Consider the following 17,301-nt stretch of genomic DNA (forward strand, 5'->3'; position numbering starts at 1 on the left):
GAAACCCAGAAGAATCGATTTGAGTTAAAATGGCAAAAATCCGCAAGTATTGAATTACGCAAGATTAAAGACGAAATAAGCATTGTAATTAAAAAGGGATTTGTTAAAAACAATTTATATACCAAAAATTACTCAAGAGAACGAAAGAAAATAAATAATAAGAAAAAGGAAAATTTACAGGAAGTCGAGGAAGAAGAAGAAGAGCACGAGCAGCAAGCAGCCTCTGGAAGAGGTGCAGTAGATGCTGCGACCCTTCGAAGAGGCGCAGTTGCTGCTGTGTTTCTTCTCCACGTCCAACCTTCGCTGTTTTGTAAATACGGTTTTAAAATATGGATTTAAATCGGTTTTTGATCGTGCTCTTGATATAAATCTACATTAATTGATACAAAATAAAAATACAATAATAAAATGGGATTTACACCCTCAGACTTACATGTTTGATGAAACAAGATTGACTAAAGTTAACGTTAGTGATTGCACGACTCGAATATGCGTGGAAAGTGCCCTCGTTAGAGGATTTAAAAGATTGATTAGGTTGAATAAACGTGGAGTTGGTCAAATTGGTCGGTCTATGCAACGTGACTGGGACTCAGAATGATCTGAGCTTACGTGGTCGATTGATCAAGCACGTAGGAGTCAAAAGCAATAGCGTAGTCTAGAATGGAAAGAGAGAGAAATAAGGGGCAGAACACTCACGTGCCAAATATGGAGGTCGAAGGTCTCTATTTATATTAAAGATAAGAAGGAATGACATGGATGATATGGAAACAAATCACGGAAATATTCTGAAAAGCGTGAAAAAAGGCTGGAGAAGAGGCGCAGCAGCTACTGCGATCCTTGGAAGAGGCGCAACACCTGTTGCGTCCTTTCCCTAGAGGTTTCCTCCTCAGCAAGAAAGATTTCTGCGTTTTTATTATGGAATTTCGGTAGATATACACTTCCTTATTCCATAAAACACAAAATACGAAAGATATTTACTTAAAAATATTAATTTAAAATTAGGAATAAATATCCAGAGAATTCTAGAACATTCCGAAATATCCCGACTCGGCATTTAAATGGTTTTTATAAAATGAAGTGGTTTTTGACCCGGACTCCAAATGAACTCTAATTAAGATCAAAATGACAGTATCGGTACGTAGATGACGAACAAGGGGTTGACTCGAGTGTTTGAGCTATCACTTGTCGATGAACTTATGGACTGTTATAAAATCGTTACGCGTATTAAACATGCGGCCCAATCATGACTGGGTGGTTGGCGGGAGGTGTAGAAATGAGGTATCTACATAGCCCCCACTTTGACTGAGGCTTGGACAAGGCGAAAGTCAAAGTATAGCCATCCGGTCAATCGAAGATTACAACCTGGCGACTACGCGACGCGAGGCGGCTCAAGGGGTCTGAACCAAGGACCTGTCGTCGGGAACATTTTAGAGTCTGTCGACTATCGGGGAGGGTCGTTTAAATTCCATAAGACTACGTAAGGAAGCTGGCCAGCCATAAGAAGAAACCATACCTAAGACACCCCTGGGTGAAACGAGACTAAAGGCGCTTCGGCAAAACTTTTTGGTCCAAAGATAACTTGGTGTCTGAAGGCATTAGGGGTTACAGGGATTCTGAAAGGATTATCTGAAGGTTGTCTGAAGGGTTATCCTGAAAGTTGTCTGAAGGAGGAACACATGAAGTTCAGCAAGACGCTGGAAGAAACTGTTGGGGAATTTGCTTGCGTTGGTCTTAAGCGAACTCTGTTTCTTAGAAATACGTAGGCTGTAAGCGGCAACGAACTCTCGCTGTGGAATATGTTGATGATTCTGCTGGGGAAGGATCATATGTTGAGTCGACAATGGCATGCCTTTGGCACCACTGAGGAGAAAAATAATAGATCGACAATGACGCATCCTTGGCATCACTGAGGAAAAAAGAGTGTTTAATCGACAACGGCACGCCCTTGGCACCTCTGAGGAGAAAATCCGCTCGGGTCGTCGTAAGCGAAATTCGAATAATGAGGAGAAGCTAATGAACTGTATTTAGTGATCATGAACTTTCTCGGGGAACAAAATATTGTGGTTGTTTGTAGTCTGTTGAAGAGAAAATGCTGATAGGGGCCATATGTTGAGGAAGAGGCGCATGAAGCCCAGGCCCACAAATAACGAACTTATAACGAATTTCTAAGGAAACCCGCTGAGGAAAAGGCGCAGCAGAAGCTGCGACCTTTGGAAGTGGTGTAGCAGGTGATGCGTCTTCTCCCAGGTTCGTCCCTATCTGGGTAAAAACCCGACTAAAGTCATGTTTTGTTTTCCATTTCAAAACACAAACATATTTCGTTTCTTTACAAAAACTAAACCAAATTCCGCCAAAATTTGATCAAATCTCACCATAAATCATGACTAATAAAGGTATGTGTCTTGTACTTGCTTTATTTTACATTCGAGCTTCGATTTTGGGTCAAAAATTAGGGTTCATATACCCATTTAATTCAAAAATTTGGGGCTTTTGTCCCAAATGAATTTGCCTCATAAAATTGGCATTAGAAATGAGTAACTGACCATGTTAGGAGCATAACCATGTATTTCTTTCGAATTTTCATCAAGTATGAAGGATTTGAGGGCGAAATGTGATGGTTTCTCTACTCAATCGTAAAACCCTTTGAAAATGGCCCTATGCTAGTCTATTTTTGATGGAACTTGATTTTTTGGAACCCTTGAGTAATGGGTAAACATGCTATCAAGCAGGATTTTCAATTTGTGACAGCTTCTCCGGGACACTTTTATGTGGGATAATTGCTATTGGAAGGAAATACTGCCGAATTTTCGACTCAAACCCGCAACTAGGCTAGAACTTAGACTCGTTTTGACTTATACTACCATATGTGTGGTCGGACTTTGGAAAGTATGGCCAAAAATGGCTAGAAAGACCGCTTTTAAACGCTTGAAATGTTTGAAAATTCTTGAAAATGCGCTTAGCATTGCTTTATTCATTTCGATTTGCAGAGGACGTTCCTTCTACATCGGCGAGAGAGCCTATGGGCACTGACATTGAGCCTTCCACCGCTCTGGGAGCGACTCAGGAAATGAAGGAAGACGTAGAGGAGGAGGCCGCACGGAGGGCCAATATAGGACGAGGTGGCCGTCAGCTCGCAGAAGCACCTGAGTGAGCCGAGAAATGGGATGGGAGACATCTCATCTAAGTGGAAGAGGGCCAGTTGTCGTATAGGACGGCGAGGAGCATGGTAAGCCTTCAGCTTGTCACTTCCTTACTTATTTATTTATTTCTTGTCATTTGCTTTGCTTAAGAAAGCTTTGTTTTGAATTGATGCAGGAGGCTGGGAACATGAGGTCCTGCTCGTGTTCATACGACGATGATGGACGCCTTCGGGAAGCTGTCGGAGGAGGAGAAGGCTATCATCGAGCAGGGAGCCTTTGGTGCCTTGGTACGAGGCTAGAGGGAGATCAAGTAGAGAAAGATTCGGGCTAACCTCAGCATGAGTCGAGCCTTTCTTCATCGGTTCTGGGATATAACCTCGACTTTCCATATACCTTTTGGAGAGATCGAGGTCACCTTGGAGGATTACGGTATGATTTCGTGTCCGTGTGGAGAGGAGTCATTGATATGGCCGTCGGTGGCCATGAGAGTATACTCGGCCGAGGCGAGGAGTTTGGTTGGCTGGAACCTGGATGCGGGCGCGGCCTAGGTTCTCGGTTTAGTGCCGAGTACCTACGTCAGGGACTACTTCGGTAGTAGGGTTCCAGCGAGAGTGAGGATGGATGGACGCATGGTGCCTCCACCACCTTGTACTGCTAAGCAGCGGGCCCGTTTGTGGTTGTGGTGGTTCTTGTCTTCGATTTACCTCGGAGCAAGGGGGAGAGGTTGTCGACGAAACTTCTTCCGTTTCTTTCTCACTTGAGTAGCCTAGGTCGCTGGGACTGGGTTACTCCTAGTTTTGCGGTCCTCACACGTTACATGAGGGCTATGGTTCGTTCGGAGTTGATGGAGAAGGGGACTTCTCCTACCACTGTCGGTCGTGGGCTCCTTTTGGAGGTATGAACCTTCCTTGAAATTATGAAAGATCACTTTTGTAGATATAAAAGATTATTTTGGAAAATATGAAGGATTATTTTCGTAGAGAATGATTTGTAGTCATTACTATTTTGCCTGCAGGCGTGGGTATACTCCTACTTTCCTAGCTTTGTGCCAACGAGGGCGGCGGACGTACCGAGAGTGTACCCCATTGTGAGAGACTGGAACATGTGTCGTCAGAAGAGCCAGCGGTCTTCTTACGATGATTGTCGGAGGGGCATGAATGCCCTGAGTTTAGACAACGTAAGTGTCTTTGATTTTCATTTCATTTTTCCCTTTATTTAGAGATGATCATAAGAATAACGCCTCGTTTCCTTGCTTTAGTTGGTGCCCCGGTCTTGGGAGAGCTACTCTGGGGCTCCAGCCTTTGTAGCTGAGGTTCTTCGTCCCCGGAGTTCGAGTAGCCTACTGTTGACGACGCCAATGGGGCCTGTGTAGTACTTGGGTGAGCGTTTGACTCGGCTGTGCTCTTGTGAAACCTTTACAGTTCCCATCGATCCTCCACGGACGATGTTTAGAGAACCTGCAGAGGCTTAGAGGACAGCGGACCTGGCTAGCGTGAGTAGTGATGCCCTCCTCCTTCCTGGTGAGGAGTACGCTGAGTTTGTTCGCCGGAGGCTGGCGTACTCGCCGATCGTGGTAAGCATATTTACCATTCACTTGTCTTTGATAAATCTGATAAATGCTGAATGTTAAGCAAATAATGAACCACTTGAGTTTTGCAGGAGATCGAGGTTGTGGGCGTCGAGCCCCCAGCTTTTCCAGAGACGTTGGAGTACACTGACTCGGCGGGCATGACTGTGATCTCAGAGATCCGGGATTTCAGGGAGGTGGTGACTGACACTGGTTTGGATGAGTGGCAGCACGTCGTGAGGAGGGTAAGCCCCCAGCTTTGGTCGTCTTTAGTATTTTATGGTTTATTACATAGGAATGCATTTACTTGAACCTTTTCTGTATTTGAATGAAGGTGGCACCGTCCAGGCACGTGGAGCTGTGGAGGATGGCCAACCAGCTGCGTGCTACAGCCATTGAGGCCCTCAGACGTGGCTCTGGGCGGCAGGTATGAACCTTTTGTACCCGTCTTTTATTTCTTATTTTTATTTATCTCCAATTTTGCGAAGTGAAGTATCACTCCATTTTTCCATTTTTCTGCGTAGAGGGAGCGTGACCTGGAGCGTGAGCTGGTGCAGTCCCAGGAGGAGATGGCCCGTTTGCTGGGAGAGCTCGAGACTAGAGATACTGAGATCGCTGCCCTTGAGGCAACAGTGACTGAGCTGAGGGGTCGTGAGGACTAGTTTACTGACTGTTGTTTGTACATTTGTACATTTTGGACGTCATTTTGGGCAGGATTCTGTACTTTGATGTATATTTCTTTTTTGGTTGTTACATTTTGGTTGTATATATGACGGCCTACGTGCCTTTGCTGCTGGGTGCTCGTTGTATCTGCAGGTTAGCTTTGTGGTCGGACTCACTTGGAGGTTTAGTTTTTGGTAATTGTCGTTAGGAGCACCTAGACCAAAACACAATTTATAACTCCACAAACAATTCTACAATTAGTAAAGAGGCAAGTAAAGGTCGGATCCTAAGGGACGGGAATTGAGATGAGATTTTCAATTTCAACTAGTGGTGTCTAAGGGTGTCACAATTTGGGGTTTGAAGTAGAAGATCACTAAACTAAATAGCAATAAAAGTAAACAAGCAAGATGATTAAAAAGGGATGTAAAAAATTGATAAAAGGCACTAGGGTGTCATGGGGTCATAGGGGATTCATGGGAATTGATCATACAAACATATTCTCAAATTATAAGCAAGCAATTATTGTTGTGATGGATCGAGTTGGTTTATATCTTACAATCCTAGAAAAGTTTGGGCCCCGGAGCCGAATCGATTAGATTTTACAACACCTACAAGTCAACTTAATCTTCCCTACTCAACTATATTCATGGTCTAATGAGACTCGAGTTGATTTATGTCTTACAAGTCTCATTGAAAAGATAGGTGATGGGTAAAAAATGCAAGGATTCATAGGTTTGCATTTCATCAAACATAATATGTGCATATATTGAGATCACAACAAGCAGGCAAATAAACTATGAAAACATATTAATTTAAGCATGAATCATCCCCCATGTTGGTTTCCCCTAATTACCCATTAACCTGTTAGATATCTAGATCTCTTTACTCAACATATTTATATATGTTATAATTTTAATTTAGTCATAAAATTAAAAGGTGATCTTATGCATGCAAACAAAATATAATTAAAGAAGAAATCATTATCTTACATTGCTATTTCGTATCTTAAGGGCACAAGAGAGTTCTCCTACTCTCTTGTTCTTGAACTCTCCTTAATGGATGAACAAGGATTCAAGAAGAGAATCCCTCCCAAAAGTACTATACCCAAGATAACAACTTAATAAATTAATATTATTATTACTAGAATAATACTAATTTTGTATAAAAATGACCCAAAAATAATTTGGTCTCTCTATGAAAACCGGTTAAGAGAGAGGGAGGAGAAGGAATATTTTATCTTTCTAAAACTTTAATTTTAGATGGATTATGAATGAATAATGCACTAATGTATTTTGTAGTGTATATTAGATAAAATAAGAAGAAAAACCAAGGTGTTTTTCTTCTCAAAAACCGGGTGGAAGAGGGGAAAAGAGGGAGCCAATGCATGCACAAGTTTGTCTTCACAATGACCACTAGGTTTTGCATGGCTAGTTTAGTAGGAAATGATTATGTTTACCACTAACATAATCAACACAATATATGCCTAATCCTCCCCTTAATTTCGGTATACATGGATAAAATGGACTCCATTTTATCTTTGTCAATTTGTCAATATGTCACATGTCACATGTCACATAAAATTGTTATGTATTTTTAACATATTAAAAAATCAACGTATTAATAAAAATACGTCATATACAAAAATCGACTTAGTAATTCATAATTACTTGTACCAAAATATTTTACCAATTATAAATCACAATATCTTGTATTTATAATAATTTATTCATTCAAATGCAATTGTTTCCTTAAACAAAAATTTCATCTAAGTAATCAAAACAATTCGATTACTTAGACCGTATCTTATTTAATCAAATTACAATGAGACACATAAATATTACTTCCAAAATCGTCCGTCAATTTTAAGTAATTTAATTAACCCGTATCGTCATACGATCAATTAAATGATCAATTAAGTGTGTTACCCTTTAGGTATGACCTAAGGGGATCAACTGATCACCACCGCCGCACGACAAGTAATGTCAAACTCTAGTCAGCCAATCATTACCGATATGTGTGGACCAGTTGACAGTAAAATATTACTTCCCAATTGTATTCTTTAAAATGAGACTTAAACATGTGATCATCATGATCAACAGTTGTGATCGCATTATTGTCAGAGGACACATATTCCAACAATCTCCCACTTGTCCTCGACAAGTGTGCGTCACCAATTCTCTTGTCCAATTACTATCTCCCACTCAATGCAAGGTGTCTTTCAGGTCGTACTTGCAAGTGATCATATCGAGAGTGGTTTCCTCGATCTGGAGAATAACTGATTGACCGGATTTATCCACCATGGATACATTCCGAGCGTGGCCACGCATTTCCAGTTAATTACTCCTCGTGTGGCCCTGAGATATTGTTATAACCCTGACTAGGGGTGGACAATTCCTATCGCACTCATTCCCTTCGACTAGCCACAGCCATCATAACCCAAAATATGCCCATTTGACCCCATTTACGAAGGTCGTAGTAACACAAATCAAAGTTAATCTGAAACTGTGCCATCTTAGGCAAATAGTCTTTAGTCAAAAGAATCGACTCATTTGAATACTCTAGTAGCTCTCGCCACGACCAGGCTATATAAATTTGCCAGAACTCTAGAAGCGGTCATAAGGCCCGACAAAATGTTCATAACCGTCTGCCTATGTGATCGACTAGTCATTCTCATATGACTCTATGGCACTTGAACTTGCCATCAATCGCATCACACTCTAGTCACTTCGAGACGTCACCTCATGTAAGTAACTATGGGCAAATACAATGCTAATCCGTGTTCACTTTAACGGGGTTTAATTGTCTCTACACCCGTTTGGATATAACAAAGTATAAGGTGAGTTAATAATAACTCAAACGACAAATGTCGACATCACACTCGGGTAGTCAATACCATATAACAACCCTGTGATGCATATCGTAAGTGTGTAAACACTTGTTGATTGCAATAGAAGTTTAACATATCATGTGTCCATGTGTTCAAACTTCTTTTTATTGCATTTTCCTTTACGTTCATGTTATCTATCATAGCATGAACCTTACCAAGTACACATCTAGGTTCAAAATCTCGGTTTCGGCTCTTATCTTAAAAGAACTTCTTTGTCGATTATCACATAACAAACGAATTTGTGGTGAATGATATAACTTGTACTGATCAAGTACTCCACCCACACACAATGCACTAGGTATATGTTTTGTAGAATCTTGCAACAATTGTCAAGATGATTAGCCTAGCACTTCTCACAAGTCCTAGCATATTAGGAAAGATTAGTTTTGGGTAACTTCTTATTCAACTAAGTATCTTTCCAAAAACTTTTATTTCTCCTTTTAGCTTGTCAGGCTTAGGATTCTCATAAATCCTTACATGTGTTCGAACTGCAATATGTGCAACCTCTTGACACACAACAGAGTCTTCTGTCAAACACTGAAATTGCTCATCGGATTCTCCTCGAGAATTCATGACGTTTCTTCTATGGCTTCCCAATGATCCATTATGCTCTTATGCATATGATTTATTTTGGACATGTGCATGATTATTCCAATGGCGGAAACATTAGTAACTTTTAATCATGTCATCAACTATTCTTAGGTTAAAGGAAGGAACATTATTGAGAATATATTAGTGTGCCAAGATCTCATCAGGTTATACAAGAGAGCTTCTGTATCTCCCAGATGTCTCATCAAAGTAGATCTCAAAAAAGCATATGACTCAGTTAATTGGAGCTTCATTCACCAGATGCTAACTGCTTTGAATTTTCCTCCTCATCTGGTGCTAATGATTATGGAGTGCATCACTACTGCTTCATACTCACTTGTTCTGAATGGTGAGCCTTTTGGGTTTTTCAAAGGGAAGAAAGGATTGAGGCAAGGGGATCCCTTATCTCCCCTTTTGTTTACAATTGCCATGGAATATTTCTCTAGAATTCTGCACTTTACAACTACCAACATGAAGTTCAGGTTCCACCCTTTGTGTGGAAGATTGCAATTAAGTCATCTTATGTTTGCAGACGACTTGTTGTTATTCTCCAGAGGGGATACTCAGTCTGTAATGGTGTTGTTGAGATCTTTTGCCACCTTTTCACAATCTTCTGGTTTACATATGAACAAGCTCATCATCAGTGCTTCTGGTTGTGTTGAGGGTAACATTCCTTTTAAGTATCTTGGCATTCCAATTGTTGCAGGGAAAATGGGGAAGAAGGACTGTCAAATACTAGTTGATAAAATTGTGGACAGGATTAGATCTTTTGGTGCTAGGAAATTATCTTATGCAGGAAGGTTGGTGATGGTCCAAGCTAGGCTTACCTCTCTTTACACCTACTGGACTAGCATTTTCTTAATTCCTAAAGGAGTTCTGAGGAAGATTGATAGCATTTGTAGGAACTATCTTTGGGATGGCTCTTGTATATATGTGAGAACCCCCTTGGTTAATTGGGACCAGGTTTGTTCCCCTAAAAAGGAGGGTGGACTTGGTCTTAAAAATAGCTTTACTTGGAACACAACTACAATGGGGAAGTTGGTATGGTGGATATATAGCAAGCCTGACAGTTTGTGGGTTAAATGGGTGCACCAAATTTATATGAAAGGCAGTGAGTGGGTTAATCACACTCCTAGGACTCACATGGGTGGAAATTGGAAGACCATTTGCTCAGTTAGAGATGTTTTCTCTGCTGGGTACAGCAATGGGTGTTGGCTTGCAGACATGAGAGGTTACACAGTCAGCTCAGGTTATGAATGGCTAAGGCAGAAAAATCAACAGGTTGGATGGGCAAGGTTAATTTGGAAGAGCTGGATGGTACCTAAACATAGCTTTTTCTGTTGGCTTATGCTCAGGAAGGCCCTGAATGTCAAAGAAAAACTGTTTAGGCATGGTGTTATTGCTAATGACCAGTGCTGCATATGTGAAAATGGGAAGGAGGATTTTAGTCATCTCTTTCAAGACTGCAGCTATACTAAAATGGTGTTGGAGGCAATCTGTTTATCCTTGCAAATACCAGTTCCAACTGGGAATGGTATTGTTTGGATAGGGAGAAGGAATTGGCCAGCTTATAAGAAGAATGTCTGTACACTTGCATTCATGGCAGTGTACTATTCAATATGGCGAAGAACGCAACAAAGTGCGAAGCGAGATGGTGTTCTTCTGAGACCTGCTACATTGACTACTCAAATTATCAGATTGATGCAGGTTCATGCAAGGGTGAAACTGAATGTGAAGAATTATGAGCAAGAGTTTAATTGGATCAATGCACTTCTCACTGTATAATTTTCATGTAGTTTGATCCTATAAACCTAATTATTTAGCTTGTAATAGTCTTTGAGCTTAATGAGATTTCTTACATTTCACCAAAAAAAAAACTATTCTTAGGTTCAAGGAACGACCATGACTGCTAATGGAAATTCCATTTTCATTTACATGAATAGCCTACGTTTCTCGTTGATTCGATGTGTATGTCTCAATACCTATCCAACATCTCATGATTTAATTGGATTCATCATAGTCCATTTTCATCCAGAATTGAAAACTCAAATACTTCTTTGTGAAAGAAAGTACTAGCTCGTCATTCTCAATGAGTAGTGAGTTGTAAATTTTTACAAGATGATTGCTCCCACTAAATTCCATGTCTTCACATGATAATTTCCAAACTCCCACTTAATTCCACATGTTTCGAAATTAACTACTCAATCGAAACATTCCAAGAAATGTAATTTATGTTGCTTCGCAAAGTTATTAAGATGAAACCATATACGTTCCCATCATATCCTTTCAAAATACCTATTTTGAAAAGGTTTCAATCTCAACCTTATGGAAAGAGATCTTAATCTCCAACTCATTCATTTTAAAATGATTCGTGGTAATGCCATTATTTAAATATGAATAATATCTAATACACGTCCTTCAAAATACCCTTTTCGGAAGGAGGTTTAACCAATTTATTTTCATAATGAGGTTAAGTAATGACATTAGCGTGGTTAAAACTTAGCTATGAAGATATCGGTATATCAATCTTTGCAACTTCTAGTCATAAATCTCATTTATTTTCTAGGATGTAACTTTGATTCATTTAGGCTCTTAAGTAAATATTAATGTTGAAACTATTGGTCAAAATTTATCATAAACAAGTCAAAAACTCTTGTTAAGACTTTATATTAGTCATTCTTATTCCAAAACTTTCTTTTGGTCTCCTCGTGTAGTTATCTTGAGAAAATATTCGTTTTGATTACTTCACTTGGTCTCTATTTGTCATGTAGATCTATTCGAGACCATAGATCTCATCTATTCGTGTATACCATATAAATAGGTATACCTCCATTCAAATCATTCTCCCCTTGCGTAGATCTCATTTACACAAGTACACAAATTTATCTTGGTGTTCTTTGTGTCCTCATTTTTCTCCCACTCTATCTTTAGAATAAATACACTAGAGATTCAAAGATAGCATATGAGACACAAATAATGATTTTTGAAGTATAAGGACAACTACTTCATAGGTTGACTAATTGCTTTATATTTTGTAAGTGTACATGGTGATTGACATTCCTTTAAGAGAGTTCATTAACTCAATATCACTTTATAAATGATCATACACAAGCCTTAAGCGTGTGAACATATAATGAATCCCATCATTATAGTTATTTATTAGATCACTCTATGTGAATAATCATATTTTTCTATGAGCAAGCATGTAAAGACGAATTTTAGAACAAGGATAAAAATGATAAAACGGGTGACTTGGGTTGCAAACCAAGCCACCATTATCCAAAATACAACCAATTATCCAAAATACATTTCCATGTCGAACACGGAAATCAAAAGGTTCTAAAATCCAAAACATAATTAAAATAAGACAATAAAAAGCGAAGCTTCATGGAAGCTATTCCTAGCTTCTCAATGGTTTCTCGAGCTTGCTTTTATTTTCCCTTTTCCTTGCTTGGTGGAGGCCCTATTTACAATAAAAAGGGGATACATTATCACAACTTTGTATCACAATACCATAGTTGAATTAGAAACATAATAGAAAGGATAGTCATTTACCTACTGAAGTGATCTTTCCAGCCTTAATATCACCAAGATATTTGGAACAATTTCTTTTCCAATGTCCAACACCATTACAATAATGGCATTTATCAAGAGGACCCTTCTTGATTTTGGAAGTGCTAGCTTCATAAGTCTTAGCTTTGGTGAAAGTGGGAGCTTGTTTCTTACCCTTCTTCCCATTCTTCTTGAACTTCCCCTTGCTTTTGGTGCTAATGTTAAGCACATCCTTGGGTGGGTTGACATTTAACCCCATGTCTCTTTCGGCTTGCACAAGTAACTTGTGCAATTCTTCAAGAGACACGTCCTTGTCTTGCATGTTAAAATTCACCCGGAATTGAACATACGCTTTGACTTTGGATAAGGAGTGTAGAATCCTATCTACAATGAGTTTTTTGGGGATTTCAACTTTTTGATTCTTCAAGGTCTCGACTAGCTCCATTAATTTGAGCAAATGAGGGCTAACCTTTTGGCCCTCTTTGAAGTCGAGATCAAAGAATGCCGCGGCCGCCTCATATTGGACGATCCGCGGAGTTTGTGAAAACATTGTCACAAGCTTAGAGTAGATTTCATTAGCGGTGCCCATTTTAAAGGCTCTCCTTTGGAGATCCGCCTCCATCGCAAAGATCAACACATTTTTCATTGCGGCGGACTCCTTATGGTAAGCCTCATATGCTTCCCTAGTAGCGGCACTCGACCTAGCATTAGGTTCGGGTGGAGAGGCCTCGGTGAGATAACGAAGCTTGTCGTCACCTTGGGCGGCTAATTTGAGTTGGGCATCCCAATCGGAGAAATTTGACCCATTCTTTTCAAGTTTACATCGATCCATGAAGGATCGGAGCCATGAAGTATTAGTGAGAGGCGTGGCGTTGGTGTTGGTGTTTGGATTTGCCATTTGTTATGAGAAATAAGAGCGGTTTACAAAACAAAATATAGAAGGAATAAAACATATGTCGTTTTCAATATAATAATACTCGTAAAATAAGTTTAAACAAGTTTTATTGCATTTATCTAGTGACCTCTACCCAACTTGATAAATGATTCCAAGACCCAAATTCATATTAATTTAGGCATCGGTAAAGCCGAAAAACAACCCTTATCAATATAACTCGGTGGATTAACCTTTTAATCGATTCTACTTTTAGAACTCTTGGTCGATAAATTTACATTAAAAATTATCTTTAGCCCGAAACAAATCCGGCAACCGTCGAGAATACTTTCGTTGAGTTCAACCCAAATTTCGAATAAATGTGTCCATGATCCAAACTTACATCAACTTGGGCATCGGTAAAGCCGAAAACAACCCTCATCTTTATAAATTCGGTGGGTAGACATTTATCACCCCACTTCACCAACGTAACAAGGTTTGTCTTACGGTAAAGCCGGCTCAACTCCCTTGCGAAACTGGTACTTCATGGGTTTCTAATTTTTGGTAAGGCTATGTCTCAATTGTTTATTTTAGCGAGAGGTCATGTCAATTTATTATCTATCACGTTTTAAGTGAACTACGATAATTGTAATTGACACGGTCGATAAACGCGATGGAAGATGATGCATGTTTTAGTTATGGTGATTTAACGATGCATGCGACATATAAAAAAAATGCAAAGCATAAAAATAAATCCTAGTATGGTCTTCCTAAAATAGAAAATCGAATTAACTATTACAAATTCGGAAACCAACTCCATTGGTCCCTTGAACTTCGGTTTTGGCACGCATCTCGAGGTAACACCGTCTTTATGTATCGCCATCTTGTGTGACACCGTCTTCAAGGAACTCCGGAATAAATAAATTACATAATAAATTACATAATTTCCTATTATACATTTGTAATTTAAAATAAAATAAATCTATTAAATTACAAAACGGTGATACGAGATCACAATAAAATTACAACCGAATCGATATTCCCATACATTTCGGGTAATACCAATTAAAAACTAAGGCCATACTAAGTAAAAAATATATAATTCAAAAATTACATAAAATAAAATTATGACAATCATAAATAAAATGCAGCATTATAATATGTATGAACATGCCCAATTTTATGCTAAATAGCCTTTAAGGAGCCAATATCGTATATTACACGGATTTTACGGATTTGCGTGATTCAACGTTTTATAATCACAAAAATTACATAAATTCATATTTATGCACAGGTTAATTACCCTAACTTCTTAGGACACAAAAATTAGTCTCCACTAGCTATTTGACCATATTTAACTCATATTTCTGAAAATTGTTCATTAGTGGACCTAAAAATACAATAAAAGCTATAAAACTTCAAATAAATCACAAAAATTCCAAATAAATTTGAAATTTGAAATTTAAACTTATGAACATTCTGGAAAAATACCATGACACTCATAATGTTCAAAAAAAAACTTAGCTTAAAATTTCGTAATATTATTGGAAAAACTATGTTGCGGTTTATCGGATTTATCAATAAAAATCATAAAAACATGAGAAAATTATATTCATCAACTTTTCAATTTTAGATCTGAAAAAGATAATAAAATGCAACATGTGACGTTTTTCCTTTGTCATGAAATATGTTTAGCAATTATTCACTAAATAAGTCACCATTTATACTATTTTTCATCAAAAATTCATAAATCATGCATAAAGACTTCAATATAGCCTATTATTTTACACACATCTTGTAAAATTGCATGTGACAATATATTAAATTTCTATGACCATATTCGAAATTTATCTCATATTAACCTATTTTTCATTTAAATCCAATTTTAAACATGAAAAATCCATTTTTCGAGCATAATAACTCCAAAAATTCTGAAAATTTACAGGACATTTCAAAATAAAACATTTGATAACATATCAAAAAATCACTGGAAAATTCGAAGTTTAGATAATTTTAGTCAAAAAATGACATTTTAATCATAAAATCACATTTTTAATGTCATTATTGTATAAGATGAACAATAAAAATCCATAAAATAACCAAAATATCCTAAAAACATTTTAGGACCAGAAACTTTAACATGCATAAAGTTATTTTGTGATATATCATAATAACACAAATTTACAAGTTTTATATGTTAATCGTATAACTCGGAAAAACTATAACCGATTTGCATGCAAACAACCAAGGCTCTTGATACCGCTTGTTAGATATCTAGATCTCTTTACTCAACATATTCATATATGTTATAATTTTAATTTAGTCATAAAATAAAAAGGTGATCTTATGCATGCAAACAAAATATAATTAAAGAAGAAATCATTATCTTACATTGCTATTTCGGATCTTAAGGGCACACGAGAGTTCTCCTACTCTCTTGTTCTTGAGCTCTCCTTAATGGATGAACAAGGATTCAAGAAGAGAATCCCTCCCAAAATTACTATACCCAAGATAACAACTTAATAAATTAATATTATTATTACTAGAATAATACTAATTTTGTATAAAAATGACCAAAAAATAATTTGGTCTCTCTATGAAAAGCGGTTAAGAGAGAGGGAGGAGAAGGAAGATTTTATCTTTCTAAAACTTTAATTTTAGATGGATTGTGAATGAATAATGCACTAATGTATTTTGTAGTGTATATTAGGTAAAATAAGAAGAAAAACCAAGGTGTTTTTCTTCTCAAAAACCGGGTGGAAGAGGGGAAAAGAGGGAGCCAATGCATGCACAAGTTTGTCTTCACAATGACCACTAGGTTTTGCATGGCTAGTTTAGTAGGAAATGATTATGTTTACCACTAACATAATCAACACAATATATGCCTAATCCTCCCCTTAATTTCGGTATACATGGATAAAATGGACTCCATTTTATCTTTGTCAATATGTCACATGTCACATGTCACATAAGATTGTTATGTATTTTTAACATATTAAAAATCAACGTATTAATAAAAATACGTCATATACAAAAATCGACTTAGTAATTCATAATTACTTGTACCAAAATATTTTACCAATTATAAATCACAATATCTTGTATTTATACTAATTTATTCATTCAAATTCAATTGTGATCGCATTATTGTCGGAGGACACATATTCCAACATAACCCTAGCTAAGGAAACTACTCACTCATTATCATGTTGAACATGCTAGCAAGGTTGTCAATCATACCAACAAAGTGAAACATAATGAATAAATGAGGATAATTAACAATAATTAAAAAGGGATTAAGAGAATTATACCTACTAATGATTCCAATAATAAATCAAAGAATAATAGAAGTACTTGATGATTGATTGGAAGGTTGTCAATCTCCCAATAATAACCCAAATAATCTTCAATTACCCAAAATGAAAGATAAACTAAAAGAGATTAAGGAAATGAAATTTGTAGTAAAACTTGATTAAATGTTGATTACAAGATTAAAGAGAGATTTGATTGATATTAACTACACTAAAGATTGCTAAGAAGAACATGATCTTCTAATTAGCCTAATGGGGTATTTATAGTGGGGATTAGTTACATAAATTAGGGTTTACTAAGGGCTTAAATGACGATTAAGTCCTTGAGGAATCGGCGGTCTCAAGGGAGACTCCGGTCTCCTTTTTGCCGGTCTTAGAAAAATATGCCATCTTTCCTTGAAATGTGTAGAAGACGAAATGGTTGACACACAATCCGAGCGTCCAGGGCACGGGACGGGCGAATTGTGGGCTTGTTGGACGAGCGGATTCAAGGGAAGACGGGCGGATTGTGGTGGTTTTGGACGGGCGTCCCGCTGGGGAAGACGCTCGGATTGCACCTCTTGGACGGGCGGCTTGTGGACAATCCGCTCGGATTGTCTTACACCTACTTTCTTTCTTTTTTTTCTTTCTTTTTCTTCATAAAATCCTTGAGGATTTCCTCGGGGATGCAAGGATCTTTTCTCATCATTGCCCATCTACAATAGTATGTACAAAGGCCTTCT

This window comes from Silene latifolia, unplaced genomic scaffold (assembly GCF_048544455.1).
Source record: "Silene latifolia isolate original U9 population unplaced genomic scaffold, ASM4854445v1 chrun_scaffold_16, whole genome shotgun sequence".
Lineage (NCBI taxonomy): Eukaryota > Viridiplantae > Streptophyta > Magnoliopsida > Caryophyllales > Caryophyllaceae > Silene > Silene latifolia.